A 7,725-nucleotide genomic window follows, 5' to 3' on the forward strand; every position below is an offset into this window, starting at 1 on the left:
ATGTTACTCAGAAATGTATATTAATAACACAAAGGTCACCTTTGAATGATTCTGGAAAGCAACTCCATATTCTGAATATTGGCAAGTGAAGAGAAATAAACTTTTAATCTCTCTACCAGGGACAAGCTCTGCCTCAGAGTAGCAAATAAACTTTAAGGGAAAATTGTTCTGTGTAGTATTACAGCTAAACGTGAAGAAGGGCTGATAGAATCTGAACATTTTGCAATCCATGTCAAAATAATGGAACTCGGTAGATAAATTTGTCATTCATTATGGAACAGGAAAAATAGTGATTATCATTTATATGTTTCCTGCTGGAAGAGTATACCACCTATGAAGTATTCTTGGAAAAAACAAAGTAAACAAGCAAACAAAACAGAATCACACCAAGATTCTAGAATTAACATTCAGTTGAAAGAAAATACAGGTGACAGCAATATGTTCAAAGACACTGCATGGAGATATTCGGCAAAATCATAAAACAAGATGAATGGCCCCGTTTCTTAAAAAAAAAAATGGTTAAGTAATCAATATACAGGCAGGGACAATTATAAATTAAGGGACTTTCAAGAGAAATATAAATGACAAGCTTTCTTATATATAAATGACTGGCTTTCTTGTTGTGCTTCCTGATTGAAACAAATTGTAAAAGCAATTATAAGGCATAAGAAATCTGAGGAAATGCAAACACTGACAGGTTATTTAATATTAGAATTATTAATTTTAGGGTGTTACAGTAGTTTGGGGAATGTGCATAGTTTAATAAATAACTTCTGTCTTAGAAATAAAGTAGTAACTGACGTTAAAAAAAAAAAAAAAAAAAAAAGCCCAGAGATAAACCCGTGCACATATGGCCACCTTAGTTTTGATAAAGGAGGCAAGAATATACAATGGAGAAATGACAGCCTCTTCAATAAGTGGTGCTGGGAAAACTGGACAGCTACACGTAAAAGAAAGAAATTAGAACACTCCCTAACACCATACACAAAAATAAACTCAAGGGGCTTCCCTGGTGGCACAGTGCTTGAGAGTCCGCCTGTCGATGCAGGGGACACGGGTTCGTGTCCTGGTCCGGGAGGATCCCACATGCCGTGGAGCAGCTAAGCCAGTGAGCCATGGCCGCTGAGCCTGCGCATCCGGAGCCTGTGCTCCGCAACGGGAGAGGCCACAACGGTGAGAAGCCCGCGTACCACACACACACACAAAAAAAACCTCAAAATGGATAAAGACCTAAATGTAAGGCCAGACACTACGAAACTCTAAGAGGAAAACATAGGCATAACACTCTATGACATAAACCACAGCAAAATGCTTTTTGACCCATCTCCAAGAGAAACAGAAATAAAAACAAAAATAAACAAATGGGACCTAATGAAACTTAAAAGCTTTTGCACAGCAAAGGAAACCATAAACAAGACCAAAAGACAACCCTCAGAATGGGAGAAAATATTTGCAAATGAAGCAACTGACTAAGGATTAATCTCCAAAATTTACAAGCAGCTCATGTAGCTCAATATCAAAAAAACAAACAACCCAATCCAAACATGGGCAGAAGACCTAAGAAGACATTTCTCCAAAGAAGATATACAGATTGCTAACAAACACATGAAAGATTGCTCAACATCACTAATCAATAGAGAAATGCAAATCAAAACTACAGTGAGGTATCACCTCACACCAGTCAGAATGGCCATCATCAAAAAATCTAGAAACAATAAATGCTGAAGAGGGTGTGGAGAAAAGGGAACCCTCTTGCACTGCTTGTGGGAATGCAAATTGATACAGCCACTATGGAGAACAGTATGGAGGTTCCTTAAAAAACTAAAAATAAAACTACGATACGACCCAGCAATCCCACTACTGGGCATATACCCTGAGAAAACCATAATTCAAAAAGAGTCATGTACCAGAACGTTCATTGGAGCTCTATTTACAATAGCCAGGTCATGGAAGCAACCTAAGTGTCCATCGACAGATGAATGGATAAAGAAGATGTGGCACATATATACAATGGAATATTACTCAGCCATAAAAGGAAACGAAATTGTGTTATTTTTAGTGAGGTGGATGGACCTAGAGTCTGTCATACAAAGTGAAGTAAGTCAGAAGGAGAAAACAAATACCATATGCTAACACATATATATGGAATATTAAAAAAAATGGTTATGAAGAACCTAGGGGCAGGATGGGAATAAAGACGCAGACCTACTAGAGAATGGACTTGAGGACACGGATAGGGGGAAGGGTAAGCTGGGACAAAGTGAGAGAGTGGCATGGACATATGTACACTACCAAATGTAAAATCGATAGCTAGCGGGAAGCAGTCGCATAGCACAGGGAGATCAGCTCGGTGCTTTGTGACCACCTAGAGGGGTGGGATAGGGAGGGTGGGAGGGAGGGAGACGCAAGAGGGAAGAGATATGGGGTATATGTATATGTATAGCTGATTCACTTTGTTATAAAGCAGAAACTAACACACCATTGTAAAGCAATTTTACTCTAATAAAGATGTAAAAAAAATTTTTTTTAAAAGAGTGACATCATTGTTTTTGCTATTAAAAAAAGAACATGAAAACATGTCATCCACATTTCCTAGTGAAGTCAACTAGACCTCATTTTGAAGGAAGGAGGACTTTAAGAAGTTTTTATAATAGGTTCCTTGTTGAGACATTTTGTACAAATGTTTACAAAGAAAAGAGACATCATCAAAAGCAATGTGTAGGAACATTCTAAATTACTTTTAATAAGATCTGACATATGAGTGTCATAATGCAAAATGTGTATTTTGTCTTCAATTAAAAAAATATTTGTCACAATTGAAACAAATATTTTCTTTTGGAAATCAATATTTTGGTTCTCAGGGCTCAAGCAAAGGTTTTGTTTGGAAATACTTTTGTTCATACTTACAGTGAGGACAGAGCTCTGCAACAGTAGAATACCATGCCAGCAACCACTGATCAGGCCTTTACTGTATTCCTACACTGCTCACATCTGATGAATTCATATATGTAAAGTTACCTCCAAAGAGATGAAAAGCAAAGGCTTTAAGACCTCATCTATGCAACAAATAGTAAACTTTAAAGTTGATGTATCTAAGAATTAAGAAATCAAGCTCAGAGATTTGCGTAGTGCTCATATGTTTTAGAAAACACTTGGATGCAAAGTAATCGTTAAAATATCCTTGGAATTCTCTTGGGATTGTTTTATTATTATTGGAATATTATATTTCATTATTTTTAAAATCAAAAGTCAGACTTCTTTCAGAAACCTTCCTTGAGAAATAGGCCAAGCTCAAAAGTATTAAAAGTTTATTGATATGGTTTCAGATTTCACATTGCAACTAGTCTCTAACAAACTATTACTTGTTGACATTTGGTGTAATATTAAAGAAGAATATCCACAATTAGCTGAAAAAGTTATTAAAATTATTCTGTCTTTCCAACTACATATTTACATGAAGCCAAGTTTTCTTCATATACTTCAACCTAAATACCATATTGCAACAAATTGAATGCAGAAGCAGATAAAAGAATCCATCTGTCTTCTATTAAGGCATATATTAAAGACATTTACAAAAATGTAAAACAGTGCCACTCTTTTCACTACTTCTTGTTGTTATTCTGAAAAATCTACATTATATATGTTAACACATAATTGGCATTCATTATTATTTTAAGTGAATTAATAAATAAATATTTCAAAGATTTCTCAGATTTAATATCTAATGTGATAAATACTCATAGATATAAGCTACATAAACAAAAGCTCTCTGGGGGCCTTCAATAATTTTTCATAGTGTAAAAGGGTTGAGAAATCCTGGATAGATACAATTTCTGTTTATCATGTTTACTGTTTGTTATTTTGGGTCATTCCTGTGATGCTTTAATGTACTCCTTAAAGTTTACAGTCATTAAAGTATACCTTCCACTGAGTGGTTTATTTCAACAGTATGGACAAATCAGCAGTGCCAAGGAAAGAACAGGGTATTTGCCCCTACAGGTTTTACATAATTTCAAGAGAAAAGAAAAAGTTACTGTCAAACTATATTATAAAATTATTATCAAGGGACTTCCCTAGCAGTCCAGTGGTTAGGACTTCGCCTTCCAATGCAGGGGGTGAGGGTTTGATCCCTGGCTGGGGAGCAAAGATCTCACATGCCTCACAGCCAAAAAACCAAAACATAAAACAGAAGCAATATTGTAACAAATTCAATAAAGACTTTTAAAGTGGTCCACATCAAAAAAAATCTTAAAAAAAAATTATTGTCAAATTACATATCACCTATGCTGGAATTGTATGTTTTTTTGAAACTGAAAATATTTATGTTTTTCCTAACTATAAAAGAATCATAAAGCCTATACTATACAGTAAAGATTTAATAAGTCACCCCAAATCCACCCATCACCCAAAGATATACATTTCACTATATTTTCTTTCAGACTTTTTTTTCATACTATAGTGAATGTGTGTGCCTGTCAAGGAAGAAATAATCCATATATAAATTTAGCTACAAGAGTTCCATGAAAATGAAGAATTTCAGCTTGGAAATCTCTAGATTCTGAAAATCATTGGGATCTGAGTAAGAAAGCTATTGTATAAACCTAAGTGTTAACTTCATTAAATTAAATGTATACTGTCTGATATGCTATAATAATTAAATTAAGTTTAAAATCTAAAATGTAGCTGAGTAACAGATCTGGACATTAAACCGTCTTCCAGCTAAAAATTTTAATATACAGAAGCTATTCTACTAATCATATTGAAATGCTGTTACACATTAGAATAAGCATGAGTGAACATCATAGTTCTATTTTGGTATCTGGTATTATTAAGAGTGCCTGTATTCTGGACTTCCCTGGTGGCGCAACGGTTAAGAATCCACCTGCCGGGCTTCCCTGGTGGTGCAGTGGTTGAGAGTCCGCCTGCCGATGCAGGGGACACGGGTTTGTGCCCCGGTCTGGGAAGATCCCACATGCCGCGGAGCGGCTGGGCCCGTGAGCCATGGCCGCTGAGCCTGCATGTCCGGAGCCTGTGCTCCGCAACAGGAGAGGCCACAACAGTGAGAGGCCCGCGTACCGCAAAAAAAAAAAAAAAAAAAAAGAAAAAGAAAGAATCCACCTGCCAATGCACGGAACACGGGTTCGATTCCTGGTCCGGGAAGGTCCCACATGACGTGGAGCAGCTAAGCCCATGCACCACAATTACTGAGCCTGTGTGCCACAACTACTGAAGCCTGTGCACCTAGAGCCTGTGCTCCGCAACAAGAGAAAGCCACCGCAATGAGAAGCCCGTGCAACGCAATGAAGAGTAACCCCGGCTCACAGCAACTAGAGAAAAGCCTGCGCGCAGCAACGAAGACCCAATGCAGGCAAAAAATTAATTAATTTATTTATTTAAATGTTGGGTTTTTTTTTAAAAAAAGACCTGTATTTAAGAAATCTTGTTTCATTGCATCTCTAGCTTATCTACCAATTTAGCCTTAAAACCTTACTAAAAAAAGTAATATAATCCTATACATTTACCAACAGTTGTGTGAAAGGTAAGAAGTAATTAGCAATAAATGTTTCTTAAAGACCATCTGCTTTCAATTTTTCCTAAGATGTTTTTATCAACCTTCACTATAAAAAATATTAACTTTCCACAAATTAGGCATGTTTGAAACAATTTTTAAGAGGGGAGAAAAACTGGTAGAACTGACCATTATACAATAAAGTTGAATGGTAACAGACAAAATACGTTGGAGAATGCTTTTTTTCTTAACTACCTCGCAAATGTTTCAATGCCATGCTTTTAATTATGTAATCTGCTCTCCTAAAAAAGGCAATAGGTAATTTGGGGCCTCCTGAATTATTTTTGTATCACTTTCAGGCATCACTGATAAGTTCCAGCAATCACATATTGAACAATGATTATCTAAAATAATTTATTGAAGGCTTAGAATTTTTTTTGTTTTACCATATTGAAAAGTATCTCACTACATTTCACTATCTTAGATTAAATGGAGTTGTGAGCAAAACTAAGTCAATTTATAGTTTTAACTTAATACACATTGCTTATAAACTTTAATTTTTAATTATTTCTTCTTGATTTCACAGTTGCCTCACACTGCCCATTTGCATAGAGCATGGATATGAACTGAAAAGGCACCAGACATGAAAAAAGGCATTCACAAACTAATATAAATGCAGTCCAAATAACAAATATGAAAATCATGTTAACTTATTATATTTTCAGTCTAAAAAATATTAATCTAATAATTAAGTTATTGTCATTGATGAGCATACTTAATAAACATGAAAAGCACCTACTAAAAACATATACACTAGTTTTAGATGTTATCAAAATCACAGTGTAATTCAAATGGGTATTAAAATTTTGGACTTAAAATAGCTCCATTTATATGCATGTAGATGTTCTCACAGGCTGTAGAAAGTCCTCACCATGTTCATTTTAAGATGGATATATACAGCATTTACTTCAGTTCACAAAGTGTGGGCATAAAACAATCTACAGAAGCTTTTTACAGGGTTTAAAAGAGTTCTAATCACCCATGCCAACTGCACTCCTCTCTCAACACAAAACTGCTTTTGAAATCAAGCATTCATTTGCTAAAACAAGGCATCTGCTGTTAAAGAGATTGATTATCCTGGGGCCTGACCTAATTGGGAGATTAGATATGGTTCCCTACTCTGGATGGCATGGTTTATAGGGAGAGAGAAAAAAAAAAAGAACAAACTTCTTTTGAACTCCAGTGCACTTTTACTTAATTCTAATTTTCTTTAAATAGAAAACAAACAGTATTGCAAAGCAGTATTCACCAGTATTGTCAGGTTGGTGAAATTGGTGTATTATGAACTATGAATTCACTGAGTTTATCAGGTCATTTCGTTAGTAACAGGTACATATCCACTTTCATCACATAATCCAAACACTATAAAAAAAATGACTTTCTGTCATATCCCACTGAGTTAAGATCACTATATAGTGGATACACACACACACACACACACACACACAAATCTGGCCTTTTACTGATGGTATCATTTCAGTTTTTTCTATAGCCTGTTAGGTATCAGTTTTTCCCCCAAACACAGACATCACCTCATTGCTGTGGCTAATTGCATTTTTCTTCCTAGCCTTTGACAACGAGACCTTTGTTAATGCTATTCACCAATATATCAGACTCGGGTCATCCATCCAAAACATGACAAAAGACCCAGATGCTCATGTAAATTGCACTCCCCAAAAGTACTGCCCTCTTCCTCCATGCAGATGCAGATCCATGACCCCCTCCCTTCCATTTTTGTTCACTCGCTTTGTTTTCACTTAATCTGTCATGGTTGGAAAAAGTATTTATTCATAGACTTTACGAAACAGTATGCTTTGTTTACTCAATAAATCAAATAATCAGATAATTATGAAATTAGATACAATTTTCTATACAAAATTTAACAATTGCTTATTCCAGTTGAACTTCGAAATCAGATCCATTTTCCAGAATAAAGACTTCTTTCTACTCATTTTTTACTCCTTCTTGAACTCTCAAGATAAAACCAAGTTTGTCCTCTTTTACTGAAGGAAAAAGGTTTCAAGCAGAAGAGCAGGACTGAATCATTCATAAATTACCTCAGAATTAAAAAGTTAATTTAACTACTTGATGCTTTCTTATTGCTTTCAGTAAAATTGCATTAAGTATTAATTACTCAGAATTTCTACTTTCTAAAG

The sequence above is a fragment of the Mesoplodon mirus genome, assembly GCF_964341445.2.
Source record: "Mesoplodon mirus genome assembly, chromosome: 2".
NCBI lineage: Eukaryota > Metazoa > Chordata > Mammalia > Artiodactyla > Ziphiidae > Mesoplodon > Mesoplodon mirus.